The sequence below is a fragment of the Peromyscus maniculatus genome, chromosome 4 (assembly GCF_049852395.1).
Source record: "Peromyscus maniculatus bairdii isolate BWxNUB_F1_BW_parent chromosome 4, HU_Pman_BW_mat_3.1, whole genome shotgun sequence".
Taxonomy (NCBI): domain Eukaryota; kingdom Metazoa; phylum Chordata; class Mammalia; order Rodentia; family Cricetidae; genus Peromyscus; species Peromyscus maniculatus.
Genome location: NC_134855.1, coordinates 108,420,624 through 108,437,274, shown reverse-complemented (window position 1 = coordinate 108,437,274; position 16,651 = coordinate 108,420,624). Strand labels below are relative to the sequence as shown.

Below are 16,651 nucleotides of genomic sequence, written 5' to 3'. Positions count from 1 at the left end.
TCTTCTGGTAGAGACTAAATATTGAGTATGCCAGGAAAGTACTCTACAGCTGAAAAATACCTCCAGTTCTCTCTTGCTTTAACTTGGCCAGGTTAGCCTTGCAGTTACTGCACAGCCAGGTAGGCCTTGGATTAACCATCCTGCCTCAGACTCCTGAGCTAGGATTATTGGGATAGGCCACCAGGCCTGGCCGCAAACTTCAAATCCGGAGGAGTATATACAAACAGAATTAATGTATGGCTTTTGTTTGTTTAAGATAAGTTCTCACGGTTTAGCCCATGGGAACCTTTAACCCATGGGACTCTTCTTGCCTTAGCCTTCCAAGATCTAGAATTATAGGTGTGGTGCACAATGCTTTGGATGGCTTCTTTTTAAATATTACTTTTCATACAGAAAGTTTTAGTCCTTTAAGTGAAGCTACCAAGGCTCAGTGAATGTGAACAGTAAGTGAACTCAGTTCTGCTACCATCAACCTCAATGCACAAATAATGTAAACCCATGCCTCAGTAAAATTATGTATCAGGAAACTGTAGACCACAGAATTCCTTCTAAGACCAACGTTTAATCTATATGTTGTATGGATTATCATACAAGTATACAGACTACCACACAATTTGATAAAGTAACATGACGAAGAAAAGTACACCCAACTAGAGAGAGCTCGGCAGTTAAAAGCACTGGCTGTTCTCCCTGAGTTCTTTGTTCCCAGCACCCACACAGCAGCTCACAATCCTCTGTAATTCCAGTTTCAGGGATCCAATGCCCTCTTCTCACCTCTGTGGGAACCAGGCACACAGGTGGTGCACATACTTCTATGCAAGCAAAATACTCGTAAGCATAAAGTGAAGAGATCTTAAAAAAGAAAGAAAGAAACACAGAACCAACACTGAGATCAGACTTGGAGCAGCGAGGAAACAGTTTGAAGCTGAGGTGAGTGGCCCATGCCTATCTATATACTCCTAGCACTTGGGAAGTAGAGCCAAGAGGACAGAGTTTGAAGCCAGTCTGGGCTACACAGCCAGACCATCTGTTTTTTAAAAAAATAAATGTTGATAAACTCAAATACTGCTCCCTTCTTCACATACCTGTGTGTATTGTATGTCTCTTATATGGGTACTTGAATTAGGCCCACCAGAGTAATTCAAAATAATTCCATCTTAACACCACATCTGCAGGGAGGATCCTTTGTCCAAATGAATTTCTCTATAGGGGCTTCCATTCAGTCCACTTGTAGGAGGCCTGGTACTGTAGAACAAGTATAACTCTGGAGTTGGGTAGACATGAGTTCAAGACCCAGCGCAGACATTCTCGGTTTTGCTATCTGATTTTGTAGAATGCTAAAAGGGCTATGTGAGATATTGTGCTACGTAAAAAGTGAATAAAATGCTTCTGCTCTGGGACTAATTCATCTTTCATTGAAAGTTTACAGTACCAACTGATTATAGACAGATGCTGTACAGCATAGTTCCTGCAGTCAACAATACTGTATGGCATCATATTATGTGTTCTTACATATTATGTGATCCTGTATTATGTGTTCTTACTACAAAAGTAAAAATTAAAAAGTGAAGTGACACACAGGAAAATTTTCAGGTAATAGATAGGTCTTTTGCAATGATTGTGGTGATGGCAGCCCTGTTTCACATGGTAAATCTCATCAAACTGTACACATTAACATATACATTTTAATGCATATCATTATCTCTCATGTGCTGGCTTTTGTCACTTGACATAAACTGGAGTCACCTGGCAAAGAGAGAACTTCAGCTGAGAAACTGCCTCCATCAGCCCGGCCTGTGGACATGTCTGTGGGGCATTTTCTTGATGACTGATTGATGTGGTACAACCACTGTGACTGGTGCCAGCCTTGGGCAGGGGACCCTAGGTTATACAAGAAAGCAAGCTGACCAAGCCATGGAAAGCCAGCCAGTAAGCAGCACTCCTCCATGCTCTCTGCTTCACTTCCTGCCTCTAGGTTCCTGCTTGAGTTCCTCCCCTGGCTCCCTCAGTGATGGACGATATTGTGAATGGGTAAGCTAAATAAAGCCTTTCCTTTCCAAGTTTCTTTTGGCCAGAATGTTTTATCACGGCAACAGAAACCAACTAGAACACTTGAATAAAACTGTTAAAAAAAATTTTTAAAAAAAGCAAGTTGAATGAAAAAAAAAGAAAAGGCTTGCTCTGTTAACAAGTTTAGACTTTAAAACATGAAGTATTATGATTAGATCATGAAACCAAAAAGATCTCTCCAGGTAGCATGTAATCAAGAACATGGAAGAAGGAAGAAATAATGATTAGAGAATGTATAAGTGCTATCTCCCTGCAGACTGATGTGAGAGTCATAGGGACATGAGAAATGGACCAAAGCAGGCACATCTGAGAGACAAAACCATAACATACTACCAATGCTATGAATAACAACATTCAACATTCTGGTGTAGCTGCTGGGTTCTTCTATTCACCAAGACAAAGATTAGAAACAGGTCAGTCCTGAGTCTGCTGCAGGCGTCTGGAAACGCCTCAATGGGGAAAACAAACAGGTTGTTGCTTATCAACCAGATCTGATCTAAGGACAATTTTTTCCTCTAATTCACAAGAAACATGAAACCATAGACACACTCATGCCCTTCCAAGAATGTGTATGGTAAAACATGAAGCTGTGGATAGACTTTAGTAAGCCCAAGAGTGGTCAAAGAAAAACGGCCTGAGGGGAATGAGGAGAGACCAGAGAGGTAAGGATAAGGATAGTGTGCCATGTAGTGGAAGCCTGTTCTAGATGTAAATGCTATAGTTTGTTAGTTTACCCAATTCTGTCTCTTTCTTTCCCTCCCTGACCCTTTCTACATTTTCCTCTGTTAAAACCAGGAAGATTAAAATTATTAAAAAAAAAAAAAAGGCAGTTTCTGTGATCATTTAAGCACACAGCACAACCACTAGCCGCATTCAAGACACTATATACACAGAGCCACCCTTGGAGTCAAGGTATCGCTATAATCAGAGCACCCAGGCTCTCCTCTCAGTCTTAGACCCCTAACCACTGCATTACTGTAACCATGGCCCTGTCTTTTCCATCCAATAACCTTGATTCTTCAAGATGGTAAAACTGTCCTCCAAAGCTGAGTGACATTACAACCCGGGGAGACAAGCTGTGAGTAATAAAACAAAGTACATCAAAGTTGTGGTACTGATACTGTTTTAGGTTTAGGATGTGTTCTTAAGTGTTGGCGGTCCAGTCTAGCCAACGAAAACCACTGGCCCTACAGAACCTGCTCTGCTGCTTTTGCAGGTTTAACTCCTTCCAGTCAGATTGCTCAACTCTTCAGGAGACTGTGTGAAGGTGGTTCAGTCCCACAGGGCAAGTACTGGCTGTGCTCGCCGGACTTGAATGAATAAATAAATGAATGCATCTGAAACAGCTAGGGAAGACCAAGTCAATGACTAAGGGGGTTGGAAGAATTCATCCGTGAAATTTTGACATTTTTTAAAAGAGCGAAGACAAAATACAGAAAAAGAATAAGAGTTTCCCCATTTCTACACAGTTACTGTTTACAACTACAATCAAAGAAGACTAAAGAAAACCCGGCTCTTACTGCCACTTTACTAAGTTAATTTACAGCCCTTCTCCACACAAAAGCCCCTCCCAGCATCCGATCCACACACACAACTGGCTGCTCTAACCACTGTCTGCCCCATGAGAGCTCCTTCAAAGCAGAACTTCTGAGAACTAAGAATGAATGGTGGTATGCAATCTGTAGGACAGCAGGGACCCAGCTGTCTCTGCCCCCCAGTGCCAGGGTAACAAACATGTGCCACCGCGCCTAGCGTTTCCACCGGGATTCAAGAGGACTGAATTGAGCTCCCGATGCTTGCCCAGCCAGCCCTTGACTGACTGGGCTTTCTCTCCAAACTCCTAAGGATGCTTTTGTAAAAGGGAAGTTGGAGGCTGGGGGCAAGAGAAATGATTTTTACTATAAATCTCTACATATTTTAACATAAACAAACATTAATTACTGAAACATGTATATAATTTTAAAATGTAAAAAATTAGTAAAAAAAACAGTACCCAAACCATGTGTTATACCTGTTTTGAATGTCCCACTCTCACCCTAGAAACTCACTAGTGACAACTACTGCCAGAAACACTATAGTACTGAATGTTCATTACGGAGACAAACGGATCTTCTTGAACCCACAAACTAGAAGCAAGATCTCGGGCCACAAACAACCTCGCTGGGCTGCTGCTGCCTCTCAACTATGGGGGTTTCAGACTTGAGGACTCGGGAAACCCTCTCTGGCTAACACTCGGACTTGAGAAAGAGAAGCTCTACCTGGGAGCCACTGTCAACCCAGGTCCTGGAACAAAATGAGAAGGCCCAGCCAAGAGGAGGGAACTCTGGAGGGCAGCCACGTACAGGCTCGGGCAAAGGCACCCAATGACTGACTGGCCTCCCTCCTTGCAAGGTGGGAGAAGCATGCGCATCACTGGAGACAGAAAGAGAACAAGGGAAACAGAAACAGATGCAGCCGTCGACCATTCGAAGTCCTGGACTGTCCCCATCACTCCATCAACAGTACTTGAAAGGCATTCTCTTTACCGATGGGCAGTATCAGTTCATCAGTTGATGTTGGGAAACCACACGCACAATTCCTAACAGCTGGATTTCAATTTCTTCTTCCACACAGAAGCTAGACTCACCAATAATCCTCTCCTCCAAAGCCCCAAATCTGCAACTTTTCTTTTCTTTTTCTTCTTCTCCTCCTCCTCCTCTTCTTCTTTTTTGAGGGTTTTTCTCTGTATAGCCCTGGCTGTCCTGGAACTCACTCTGTATATCAGGCTGGCCTTGAACTCACAGAGATCTGCCTGCCCTCTGCTTCTCTAGTGCTGGGATTAAAGGCATGCTCCACCACCCCTTGACCCCCCAAATATGGAACTATAAACACTTTTACTACTTAATCATATGTCCCAACTCCAACAGCATGCCTTCACACTAAACCAGTTCCAAATGCAGTTGCCAGTTGGGTCTGATGCCCTGGGTATCTGACACCTTCTTCTGGCCTCCACAGGCACTAGGCATGCAATGGGTGCACAGACATACATGCAGGCAAAATATCCATTCACATAAAATAAAAAAAAAATTAAATATGTTTTTTGTGTGAGCCTCCAAGCTGTAAAGTGTTTTCTATGCAAGCCTGATGGCCTGAATTAAATCCCAGAACCCATGTAAAGGAAGGAGAGAATCGACTTCACAAAGTTGTTTGATATGTGTGCTGTGGCATGTGTACCCTTCTTCACATACATCATACACACACAGTAATAACAAAAATAAAGTTAAAATTTTTTATGTGGTCCATGAAACCAAATATTTTTCTTGATGGTTGGAACCTACCTTTTCTTTCTCTCTCCTTTCCTTGTTGGTATTGAACCCAAGACCTTGTGCATGCCAGACAAGCACTCTACCACTAAACTATATCGCCATCCTTTTACAGCTCTCATTCTAGTATTTCATACCAAAGCAGTGCAGCAGTCCGATTTCCAGTCAACACTTGGTTATAATGGACAACAGTAAGCACGGTTCCAAAAGGCAGGAGCTCTATGATGTGATATTTTCCCACCGTCCAGTCACATAAACAATCTGCTTTAATTCTGGACAGAGGGTTGAGGGAATGGCGCAGTGAGTCAAGTGCTTGCCACAGAACACGTAAGTATAACGTCCTGAGTTTGGATCCCTAGTGCTCATGTCAAAAGCTGGGCACAGTGGCACATGTCTGTAATTTCAGCATTGAGAGGGCAAAGAGAGACAGGCGGGTCCTTGGTGCTCACTGGCTGGCTAGCCTAGCTCAATCTGTGAACTCCAGGTTCAGTAAGAGACGATTAAAAATGGTATGGAGTGCAGAAGACACCCAATGTTGACTTCTGAAGACCCACATGCACACAGCAACACAAATACCCCCCCCCAACACACACATTTGAGCATGGTGATCCATACATGCAATCCCAGCACTCAGGAGGCTGAGGGAGGAAGATTGTAAAGTCAGATCAGCCTGGGCTACACACCTAAATCCCATCTCATATCTTCCCTTGCCCTAAAATATAAAAGAATTCCAGAACCACAAAAATAAATAAATGAATTGGTTTAGCAAATGTCCACTTTTCTCTGATGCAATAACTAACAACTAATTAGAAGATGTTACTTTTTAACAAATGGGTTTGAAATCTATTAAAACTCTTCATTTGGACTATTATCTACCAGCACCTGCCAGGCAAGCATGAGGCCCTCAGTCTGATTGCCAGAGGCCATTAAAAAGTTTGGCATGGTGGTATACACTTACGATTCCAGTGATGGGAGGTGAAGGAAAATCCCTGGGGTTCACTGGCCAGACAGCCTGGACTACACAATAAAGTCAAGCTGGTGAAAGACTGTCTTAAAACACATTAAAAACAAACAAACAAACAAGGTGTGTGTGTGTGTGTGTGTGTGTGTGTGTGTGTGTGTGTGCGCGCGCGTGCGCGCGCGCGCGCACATGCGCGCGCGTGCATGTTGGGGTTGTGGAGAGATGGCTCAGCAGTTAAAACTACGTATTACTCTTGCAGAGAATGCAAGTTCAGTTTGCAGTATCCATGTTGGTTGGCTCACAACCACCCCTAACTGTAGTTCCAGAGGGAGCAAATGTTCTCTTCTGGCGTCCTTGGCCATCTGTACTCAATACACACAAACACATCTGGGTATGGTGGTCCATACACGCAATCCCCCAAATAAAATCTTCTACAAATAACAAGGTGAGGAGTGGTGAGACGGTTCATTTGGTAACAGTGCTTGCTGCCTGCCGAGCCCGACAATCTAGGCTGGATCTTCAGGACACACATGGTGCAGGAACGCAGCAACTCCCACAAGCTGTGCTCTCACCTCCACCCACATGCCACAGCACATGAGTGTACACACACAAAATAATAAATGCAAAATTAAAAAACTGTAAATGTCCCGGACACTCAAGGAGCACCCGAACTGATCACTGGTCTCCACATACGTGTGTACATGTATGTGAACCTGTAAGAACAAATGCACAAATCCAATGCCTATTACTCAGTTTTAATAATTACCAATATAGGGCAATTCTCATCTCATCTATAATCCTCCAGATACACCGAATATTTTAAAGCCACATCCAGACATATTATTTCATACTTGAGCTCTTATCTCTAAGACAGAAATAGTCTCTTTTTAAATATAACAATACTATTATCATATGTAAAAAAATCCTTTAAAAAGCATCTAATATTTGAGGGCTACTCAAGTTATTCCCAAGAGTCTCAAAAATGACTTTTTACGGTGGTGGAGATATAAATAAGGTCTGCACATTACATTTAGCTGGTGTCTAATCTTTTAAATATGTAGCCATTCCTCTCCTTTTCTCTTGGCATACATTTCAAGTCACTAGGCTCACTTTGCTCTATAGTATTTCTCACATCATAATTAATAACATTCTATAAACTGTTATATCCAAAAACTTCGTCTTTAATTTAACTGGTGGAGGAGGAAACAAGAATCCTCATGAATGATGTCATGTCTTTCCTATCCTGTCACACACAGGAGTAAAGTTTAGTTACGTCAATTTTGGAGGTGGTATGGTTTATCATGATTGTTAGTTTGACCCATCATTCTGAAGTTCCTTAAATGATTTTAATTGTTATTGATGATCAATGCACAGGTCTTTTATTTCATTATATCATTACATAGAAATTTTTTTTTTTTTTTTTTTTTTTTTTTTTTTTTTTTTTTTTTTTTTTTTGGTTTTTCAAGACAGGGTTTCTCTGTGTAGCTTTGCGCCTTTCCTGGAGCTCACTTGGTAGCCCAGGCTGGCCTCGAACTCATAGAGATCCGCCTGCCTCCGCCTCCCGAGTGCTGGGATTAAAGGCGTGCGCCACCAACGCCCGGCCATTACATAGAAATTTTAAAGAAACAGATTAAAGACTTTTTTTTATCAGATTATAAAATCCTATTTACAAGTTCCTCATATGTAAAATTATGAGATTTTTTTTTAAGATGGGACAAATTACAATGGCATTACAAATTACAATGGCATTCTAAGTCTGTAAAATCAAACCACAGATCAAAACTACTTCATAGTTACTAGGATGACTAGAGCTGAAAATAAAGACAGTAGACGTTGACAAGGATGTGAAGAAAGGCATTTTCAGGTGGCTGTGGGACTGTCAGATGATGCAATGGTTCTGGAAAACAATCCCACAGTCCCTTGGCAGATTAAACAGAGTTAACCAATTGCTTTAGCAACTCTGCTGCTAGATCTATATATCCTACAAATCATATCCACAAAAACTTTCACTAGCAGGGCAGTGGTGGCACACGCCTTTAATCCCAGCACTCGGGAGGCAGAGCCAGGCGGATCTCTGTGAGTTCGAGGCCAGCCTGGTCTACAAAGTGAGTTCCAGGAAAGGCACAAAACTACACAGAGAAACCCTGTCTCGAAAAAACAAAACAAAAACAAAAACAAAAACAGACTTTCACAAATGGAAAAGAAAAGGGATCTGCAAATCATATACCTACCTAAAAAGAGAACATATCTAGAGTGCAAAAATAACTCAATAATAAAAGAAACCATGTTTTTTAAAAATGGACAAAGAATCTGAATAGACAGTTTTTCAAGTAACATATACTAATAGCCAATATGCACAAGGAAAAGACACTAAACTTTTTGTTTGTTTGTTTTGAGACAGGGTTTCTCTGTGAAGTCTTGGGTGTCCTTTCTAAGAAAAAGAAAGCAGTTACTTTCAGGGCTGGAGAAACAAGTCAGAGGTTTAGAGATTGTGCTGTTCTTTCAGAGAACCCGAGTTTGGTTCCTAGCACCTACATCAGATGGCTCACAACTGCCCATAACTTTAGCTCCGGGGGACCCAATGCCATTTTCTGGCTTCTGTGGGTACCTGCATTCGTGTCCACACACCTATATGTGCATATGCATAATTTAAAAATAAAAATAACTTAAAAAGCAGTTACTTTCTCATTCATTATCAAATAAACACCATTGGAGCCAGAGAGAAGGCTCTACAGGTAGTGGACACAGGTTCAATTCCCAGCACCCACATCAGGCTGCTCACAATTGCACAACTCTAGTTCTGGAGCAGTGGTTCTCAACCTACAGGTCACAACCCCTTTGGGGTTTGCATATCAGATATCCTGTATACCAGATATTAACATTAAGATTTCATATCAGTAGCAAAATAGCAGTTATGAAATAGGAACAAAATAATTTTATGGTTGGGGGTCCCAACATTAGGAAGGTTGAGAACCACTGTTCTAGATGATCTACCAGCCTCCCATTGCCTCAAGAGCCTGCATGAACACACCGTACAAACAGAGCAGGTGCACATACATATACACACAAGACAACAATAATAAATCTGAAAAAAATAACCACCTTACTTGAAGAGATCAGCCACTGATTTTTTTTTTCTGATATTGCTAGGCAGCAGAAAGTTGGCTTTTTGTTTTGTTTTTGAAATGGGGTCTCATCATATAGCCCAGGCTGGCCTCATTTAATCCTCTTCCCTCAACCTCTGAGGTGAATGGGGATTACATATATGCACTATTAAGCCTAGCCAAAAAAAAAAAAATTGGCATAAAAATTATGGAAGGTGTGATGGCTATTATTGGTTGTCAACTTGACTCCATCTGGAATTAACTAAAACCCAAGTGGCTGGGTACACCAGTGAGGGATTTTTTCTTAATTAAATCATTTGAAGTGGGGAGGGCCACCTTTAATGTGAGTCACACCTTCTGCTGGCAGCCTAAATGAAGAAGGAAGCTTTTCGCTTTTTGCCTGCTTGCTCTCATTGGCAAGCCCATTTCTTCACTGGCAATAGAGCCCACTTCTTTGGAATTCTGGCACATACTGAAGCCAAGCTGAGACATCCAGCCTCATGGACTGAACAACTACTGGACTCTTAGACCTGTTGGTAGACAGCCATTGTTGGACTAGCTGGACCACAGCCCGTAAGCCATTCTAATAAATCGCATGCACGCACGCGCGCGCGCGCGCGCACGCACGCACACACACACACACACACACACACACACACACACACACACACGGGAGAGGGTGGGGAGAGAGGGAGAGAGGGATTCATTCTGTAAGCTGTTGCTCTAGAGAACTCTGACTAACACACAAGTCATCAACTCCACTACAAGATAACAAGTGAATGATAACCTGACTTGTTGCCCACAAGGGGGACAAGGAATGGTGTCTCTTCTTTGTGTACACAGAAGAGTAAAACTCCACATCTACCTATGTGTATGTCAGCTAGTGAACAATCTAAAGTGTCATTTCTTAGGAGCCACCCATCCTATTTGTGTTGATTTATCTAATTATAAAAATACCGTGTGTGTGCATGTTCATCACACAAAAGCCAGAAGGTGTCCGATCCCCTGGAGCTAGAGTTCCAAGCAGCTGAGAGTGGCCAGATGTAGATACTGATAACCAAGCTCTGGTTCTTTGCTAGAGCAACACTCACTCTTAATGGCTAGTATATTTGTTGTTCTTAAAGTTTTATTTTTATTATTTTTAACTGTGTGTGTGGACATGAGTGCAGGTGCCCTTAGAGGCCAGGGGCAGCAGAGGCCCTGGAGCTGGAGTTATATAGGTGGCTGTCAGCCAATTCATGTGGGTGCTAAAAACGAACTCTGGTCCTCTGCAAGAGCACTCTGTGCTCTTAACCACTGAGCCATCTCTCTAACTCCTATACATATATATCTCCCCCCACTTTTTTTTTTTGGTTTTTCAAGACAAGATTTTTCTTGTGTAACAGCCTGACTATCCTGGAACTCTCTTTGTGGACCATGCTGACCTCAAACTCACAGAGATCCTCCTGCTTCTGCCTCCCAAGTGCTGAGATTAAAGGTGTGTGCCATCACTGCCTGGCATATATTTTTAAGAAATAAAGAGTAGGATTTCTCTGTGATAGCGCTGCTAGAATGCCAAAAAACAGTGACAGTATTGCAAATTAGTTCAACTTCAGCACGAAAATAACCCTCTGATTCAGACAGCTCTCTTGAGGGGTAAGTGTCCAATACAATCATCCATAAGTAACCGTACAAAGAAAAAAGGGAAGGAATAAAACAGACTTCACAAACTACATGGAGTACCACATTTTAAACAAGATACAGAAATGAGCCGGGCGTGGTGGCGCACGCCTTTAATCCCAGCACTTGGGAGGCAGAGGCAGGCGGATCTTTGTGAGTTCGAGGCCAGCCTGGGCTACCAAGTGAGCTCCAGGAAAGGCGCAAAGCTACACAGAGAAACCCTGTCTCGAAAAAACAAAACAAAAAAAAAAAAAAAAAAAAAAAGATACAGAAATGAATAAATATCATTTTATGACATTAAAATTTCAGAAACCACATTCGATATGTACTAACTACAAATAAAATCAATGTCAGTACACAACCAAATGTGAATTTAGAGTGAATAGAGTTTATTGAGTGGGTTCCCTTTTCCATAGAGAATGTATTAAAGTCAGCTTTAATTTGGGGTAGCTAAGTTTGCGGCTCAGCTTTATTAAGTTTGTGTTACACTACTGCTATTTTTGCACCTGGGACCAAAGAAAAAATTTTTCTTCCGTTTTGGAATCTGGAGCCCTTACTAGTTCCTGTACTAAAAGTAAGAAGACAAGATTCTATATTTGGCCAACTTCCTGCTTCAAACTCAAGCCCGCATCTCATTTCTCCACACGAAGACAGCAAAAATAATGCAGCCATGTTTACAAACTGATGCGGAGGTCCTTCAGGAATGGTACTGGACAAACACAAACACCAGAGCTGCAGAAAGTAAACCACCATCATCCAGTTCCAATCAGCTTGCACAAATCACATGACTCCTTCTGAATCAGGCTGGCACAGGGAAGGGAAAGACATAGTGACCGCTGGAAAAGCATCCCAAGTGATTCTGCTGGGTATTCCGATTTACATTTACTGAGCCACAGTTTAGGAGACAGAATAAATGGGCACTACTTCAAAGGGGTGGTAATTTGTTGCTATGTCTACAAATAAAAAGTATACAAAGGTCTTTTGATCCAATAGTTCCACTTCTTAAAATACATTGTTCAGATAATTGTATAGCCATACATATAACAAAATATCTAGAAGGATGTTCATTGTATTCTTGTCAGAGAAAAACTTAGAAACAAATGTTTAACATAAAGACTAGTTACAAATACAAATAACAGTCCTATGCACAGACAAACAGCTTATTTTACTGCTGTGTAACAAAATAAGAAATGTCAACACTGGTTGTTCTTCTAGAAAGACCTGAGTTCAATTCTCTGCACCCACATGGCAGTTCACAGTGGTCTATAGTTCCGGTTCCACGGGCTTCAACAACCTTTCTAGCCTCTAAGGGCACCTGGCACACAAGTGGTACACAGACATACACGCAGATGTCAACACAAAGAGTAAACAACACTTTGTGCTACTATGGAATGATTTCCTAAACATCTAACTTACAAAGAGGTGTGACTGGTATGGCCACAGAGAGAGGAGTAGATGCGTGTTTATAAAGGAGCCACAGATGGAAAGGTTTATATGGAAAGCCACAGATGCTCAACACTTCAGCCATCCCTGGGAAGAAGTTAGCAGATAAGAGGACAGGAAGATTTTCTTTCTCTACATATCCTTTCGACCGCTTGAATTTTCCTCTCCAATGCTTTATCTTTCCCCAAACAGAATGAGACTATCTCAAGAGGAATAATCATCCTCTGGGCCTAAAAGAATGTGACTCTGTTTCTGCGGGTCAGGGCCACTGCTTCCTAAATTACACAGGTATCAGTGAGCATGTGGCTCCATATGCATGTGGCTCCATAATGCCGCCAAATGACTTTCCAAGTCCCTAATTCCTTTGGTGCCTCTACATTGTCAAAATCCTAACACAACAAAATGAGCCTTCACTCTGACCTAACCTCACCTCCCACCTTGTTCTGCTCCCCCGCCCCAAGTCCAGCTACACTTCTTCTCAGTGCCCTAAGACAGAGGGGTCTCCTCCTCCAAGATCGCTTGTGTTCCCCTCTCTCTCCTATATGTGCAGTCGACAATATACAAATGTTGATGTCTCCTTTAGGGTTTGCAGAGGCTTTCCCCTCCCAAAAGCCTTCCCAGATGACCCAGGCAGAGACTCTGGAAAGAGACTGTCAGAATTCAAACTCTATTTCCTCATCTGTCCACTCATTTCTAGTCCTGCAGAGTAGGAATGAGCCCTTATAATTATTGAAAAGATTAAGCAAGATAATTCATGTAAGGCATTTATTATGTAGCCTGTCACAGGCTAATAGAAAACAGCAATTATTATTACTCTAATAGCACCTATGATGTAACTGTTTATATCTACCTGTCCCGCATTGGTCTATAATCTTCTCAAAGATAAGAGTATGACTTTCTCACTTTCATTTTGAATCCCAAGTACTTTGTCTGGCAAATAGGTGGTATATGAATGCACTAAATCAAAGGGTTTGCTCTTCTGGTTGTGTGTTCACCCACATACTAAATCAGTGGCTAAAAGGTACCCAGTGAATGGGCTCCTGGATCCCTCCATGCCTTAGAGTGAATTGTCAGGCCACTTGAGGCAGAGAGGGCTGAAAAGTAACCGAGGAGTTTTTGGCCTTTCAAGGACAGATTAGAAACAAGTAGGATATAACACCTCCCAGTTTCTCCCTGATGACTACTCATGAGTGCTGGGTGAAACAGACATGTGGAGATAGGGAATCAGAATATGAAAGTCCTAGCCCACACTCCAAGCAGGCCTTCAGGAAACACTAGGAAACATTTCTCTTGGCAAGTGGTTAAGAACCTATATAGCCCTGTTCTCAAGAAGCTTCTCAAATGAAAAGAGCTCTAAAGGATCGCCTGGAACCTGGCAAGGGAAGGTGTGAGCAAAGGGGAACCCAGAAAGCAAAAACCTCCCAAAATATGAAGGGTCAGGCAAGCAGCTCGGAAAGGCTAAACACAGGGTCGGAGGGAAGGAGAGTGAAAGGATAGAGGTAACCATAAAAGATTAAGGTTTGGCAAGATTGTCAAGAGCCTTGTAGGTAATGATAACGCATTTGGGGTTTCATTCATCTCATGGGGGGAGGAAAAGGAGGGAGGTTTGAAGTGCACAAATGACAGCGTCAGATCTGTGTTTTTGAAAGGAGTATCCAAGCAGAAAGATGTTTATCCCGTGCCAGCCAATCCTCATCCACCATCTTTTGGTTCTCTGGCTGCCTCAGTAGCCAGCAGGTAACAAGTGATGCCATATCCGGGGACCTGACACTGGTTTCCAACAGGGATTCCCTAGCCTGCCCAAGGGCTTCGGCCGCATTCCTCTAAGAGGGTTTGGAGCATTTCTTTTTTTCCTGTCTTACAAATAGCATCACTGACAACAACAAAAATCCGAATCTATCAGGATCATCTCCGCCTCTGTGGTTTTTATTTTTAGGAGATACAATTAGGAGTTGGCCCCTCCACCCCAAGTGGCAATTTTTAAGATTTACTGAAAGTAAACAGAAGAGATGTGCGTTCCCAGGTGGCTCGTTTTGCATTCTGGGCAGCTCTGAGTCCGTCTTTTCTTTCTTAAGCATACCCAACAGTTGGGATGGGGCGGCAGAGAGGGTCCTTGGGAGTAGGACCAAGGAAGGGGTTTTTGGGGGGGGGATGATCACTGCGTGAGCCACCTTTCTCCTCCCACTACATGGACCAGAGCAAATACCGTTCTCGCTGCTCCAAGCTTTTTTTTTTTTTATTTTTTTTTTTTATTTTTCTTTCTTTCAGAATGAACTAGAGCTGCGCCCTGGCCCGGGCCCCAGGAGGACGTCCGCAAAGTTCCAGCCTGTCCGTGTCCCGCACGTTTCCGGGACCCCCTCCCCCTGTCCACCGTGCCAGGATGCACAAGCCGGAGGCGCTCCTCCGGGAAACGATCCAGGGACCGCTCCCACGCGCGGCCGGCCGGGCCACCCCACCGTCCCAAGCCCACCCGACGGCGGCAGGCGCGAACGCTTACCGAGCCCGGCGCTGGGCGGGACCGCGGGGGACGCGCACGGCGGCTCCGCCTCAGCACCGCGGCGGCGGCGTCTCGGCCCGCTGCTCCCCTCAGGGCCGCCGCCCGGTCCGCTGCTCGGAGCCCCGCGGCGGCGGCGGCGGCCTCGCCTTCATGGCGAGGAGAAGCGGCGGAGAGAGGACTGGGCGCGAGGCTGCGATGGCGGCGTGGTCCAGGGGTCCTGTGCTAGATGCCCCCCGCGAGTCCCTGTCAGCGCCTCACTCGCCGCAGCCTCACTCCCGACGCGGCCTGGGCTGTAAGGCGCTTCGTCATTGGCCGTTGAGAGACGGGCGCTGGTTCGCTGACGCTAGGCGGGCGTCTCCGCCTCCGCGGGCCCCACCCCTGCGCGCCCGGCTGCGCCGCGGAGTTCCCTAGGAGTCGGTCGAGGGGGGTCCCCGGGTAACCAGACGAGATGCTCCCCATCCTCCGGAGCCGCCTGCCTCCTGGCACCGACGTCTTCTACCTCGCCACAGTCCTAGGGCCCGCGGCAGGGGCTTTCTTCCCAGTTTGCAGATGGGGAGACTGACACTAGACATAGACCACACCAGTATCTACCAACTGGGGAGCTTAGGCACTCGAAAACCATCTCTCCACCCCTTCCCAAATGTGATCTTTTCGTCCGTGACCCCTCCTCTCCCGGCCCCCACCAACCTTGCTGCAAGGTACTTAAAGGACGAAGGATGTAATTGCGAGGAGAGAGGTATTTGCTAGTCCCTAGAACGGGTCTGGCTCTGTGGATGTCATCTTAAATAAACCAGCCCACATCATCCCCACCCGCACCCCAGGGAAATCTCTCTTACTTTCCAGATGTGCATGCTGGGCCTGACTCTCTAGAGCTGGGTGGAAGCCCGGCACGTGGTGCTCTGCCGCGGGCGGGGAGATGCCTTTTGATATGTGCATGGTGGTGGAGGGGAAGATTGAATGCGCTGTGAGACCAGGGGCGCGGACTCGGTTCTCACACGTCTGGGCGTCGGTCCCTCGCCTAGCGCTCCGAAGCCATCTGGCGGTGCTTCCGGAGGTAGCGGTTCCCAGTTGAGCATCTCGCTTGCTGCAAGACCTGGGGCGCCAAGTTAGAACTCTTTGCACACCCTTTGGTATTTGTGGAATAAGTGTGTACTGACCAGAGCCAGGGCCTGGGAATTTGCGTTGAAATAAGTCTTCTTTAAACTTCCTCCCTCTGGGTAGTAAAACTCCTCCTTGACAAAGATTTGTTTGTGACTCTGGCTCTCCCTCAGCGAGGCCATTCCAGAGACAGCCTACCCAAGACTTCTATCCAGTCTTCTAAAAGTCAGATTCCAGCCAATGAGCACTGCTCCTCCTACATGTCCAAGAAGCTGTTTTCCTGGGAAGTACAAAGTCTATCAGGGATGCAAATACACAGCAAACTGAAAAGTGACTGAATCAAAGCTCTGGCCTTACACTAGAACGCAACGCATGAAAAAACAAAACCAACACAAAAAAAATCTGAAAAACACTAAGTGTTAGCTTAGCTCTCGGCTAGCTAAGAGAGCAGTCTTGGAGCAAACCCTATCAGCATCAGCCAAGTTTTTCCTTATCTACAGCTAACCTACACTGATTA

General features: G+C 44.3%; 1 protein-coding gene across 2 annotated transcripts in view; it reads right to left on the bottom strand.

Annotated features, from left to right (window-relative positions):
- Window positions 1-15,169, bottom strand: part of Ptpra (protein tyrosine phosphatase receptor type A) — a 111,439-nt gene extending 96,270 nt beyond the window's left edge. For both annotated transcript variants that reach the window (XM_076570643.1, XM_076570642.1), the window contains exon 1: window positions 15,037-15,169. The gene's annotated coding sequence lies outside the window, so the exon portion shown is untranslated. The remainder of the gene's footprint in view (window positions 1-15,036) is intronic.
- Between the last annotated feature and the right edge of the window lie 1,482 nt (window positions 15,170-16,651).